Source organism: Cervus elaphus, chromosome 18 (genome assembly GCF_910594005.1).
Source record: "Cervus elaphus chromosome 18, mCerEla1.1, whole genome shotgun sequence".
NCBI classification, from domain to species: Eukaryota; Metazoa; Chordata; class Mammalia; order Artiodactyla; family Cervidae; genus Cervus; species Cervus elaphus.
The window spans coordinates 56238035-56240261 of record NC_057832.1 but is presented as its reverse complement, the minus strand read 5'-3'; the positions used below and the strand labels follow the sequence as shown (position 1 = coordinate 56240261).

The following is a 2227-nucleotide window of genomic DNA, read 5'->3' as shown; positions in this document are numbered from 1 at the left end:
AAAGATGATGCTCTTAAAGTGCTGCACTCAATATAAAAGCAAATTTGGAATACTCAGCAGTAGCCAGAGGATTGGAAAAGGTCAGTTTTCATTCCAATCCCAAAGGAGGGAAATGCCAAAGAATGTTCAAACTACCTCACAATTGCCCTCATTTCACATGCTAGCAAGGTAATGCTCAAAATCTTTCAAATTAGGCTCCAACAGTCCAAGGATTGAGAACTTCCAGATATACAAGCTGGATTTAGAAAGGGCAGAGGAACCAGAGATCAATTTGCCAACATCTGTTGGATCATAGAAAAAACAAGGGAACTCCAGAAAAACATCTATTTCTGTTTTATCAGCTATGCTAAAGCCTTTGACTGTGTGGATCACAACAAACTGTGCAAAATCCTTAAAGAGATGGGAATATCAGACCACCTTACCTGCCTCCTGAGAAACCTGTATGCAGGTCAAGAAGCAATAATTAGGACCAGACATGGAACCATTGGCTGATTCAAAACTGGGAAAGGAGTACATCAAGCCTGTATATTGTCACCCTGGTTATTTAACTTATATGCAGAGTACATCATGTGAAATGCCAGGCTGGATGAATCCCAAGCTGGAATCAAGATTGCCAGGAGAAATATCAATAACCTCAGATTGGCAGGCAATACCACCCAAAGGCAGAAAGCAAAGAGGAGCTAAAGAGCCTCTTGAAGGTGAAAGAGAAGAGTGAAAAATCTGGCTTAAAACTCAGCATTTAAAAACTGAAGATCATGGCATCCAGTCCCATCACCTCATGGCAGACTAAGACCATCTTGTGGATATTTTTCTTTTTTTGGCCTCCAAGCTTTTTTAATAAGAAATTTTTCTATTATCTTGGTCTGTTTCAGTGTGTAAGGTCTGGATTGTGCCAGTGAATGGATAATCTGGAGATGTCCCCAACCCCTATTTTCATAGAAGAATAGTACATTACACTCCAAGTGGCCCCCAGCCTCACTACTGTCATCGATAGGGCTTCAAAAGGGGATCTCTTTATGGCGTTTAATTCATGTCAGTCGTATAAACACCTTGCTTTCAGGTTGAATTTAGCAGATTTTGTTAGTAACCTTTAAGAAAAGTCATTGTTGAGCTTTAGCTTCATGTAAACCAGGACTAAAAACACCTCATGGGGCCACTACAAGTAAGCGAACTAAAAAGGAACTGTGTATGTTTAATTAAATCTAAGACTATGAAATGTTTCATTTTAGTTTGTTAAAATGTAGAAAATAGCAGTTAACTTCTACATGCCAGTTTCTGGAAAACTGTTTATCTTAAAACCAACAAGACATGCATGTAAAAGCATTAACATTAATACCCCCCAGTGTCCCAGCTATAGTTGGGATAGTCATTCTCAAGCCAGGTTGCACTTCAAGACCACCTTAGAACACCTGCCTGGTTCCTGTCCAAATATTCAGAAACTCCAGGGACTGGGGAGAAGAGGCCCAAGTACAGTACTTAGGAAACACTCTCCAGATGATCCTGTAACTGGAAACCGCTTAAAGATATGCAAGCCTTTATATTGGAACTTGAAAAGGAAAATCAACATGTGAATGTGAAGTATAACTTTATTCAACAATCAACAGTTAATTCTTTTCCACATTAACTGTCTGTGGATTTTTAAAAGTGGTGACAGACAGGTATGTAGGTAACCAACATATAAAGCTTGTCTGGCCAGTCAGTCCTCATTCTCATTTCTTTTTCTGGACAACCACATATGGTTACAGTATGGGACATTCCTTATTCCTTTGGCCCAGTAGAGCTTGGTATCAATGTGCACATCTGGAGTTCCTATCTCCTTCATGGCAAATTTCTGGGTTTCTTTATGTGCCCAAGGGGCCTTGAACCACACTTCATGGATGCACTTGTGAATTTTGGTTGTATATTCTCTGGTCACCACCTTGTTGATGGAGAACCAGCTTCTTTTCACCACTCTCCTTTGCAGGAGCCATCTTGCTGGGCCCTGGTTGGGGCCAGCAATTTTCCATCTTATGGACATTTTTTTAAAATTTTCTTTGATTTTCTAACTGCTGTTTGTTTCCTTGCACTCTTTTAATGTTCTCAAATCATGTTATCTATGAAGTCATCTTCTTTTCCTCTTAGAGTTGTCTCATTTCTTCTCTTCTCCTGCCCCAGTTTATTACACTGATAATGATAGTCCTGCTTCTTAGCTTTCATCCTGAAATTTTCCTTCCCTGCTGTCCTGATT

The 2227-nt window shown here is 39.7% G+C and overlaps 1 pseudogene; it reads right to left on the bottom strand.

Moving 5' to 3' along the window:
• Positions 1 to 1604: 1604 nt before the first annotated feature.
• Positions 1605 to 1970, bottom strand: LOC122674910 (annotated as a pseudogene).
• Between the last annotated feature and the right edge of the window lie 257 nt (positions 1971 to 2227).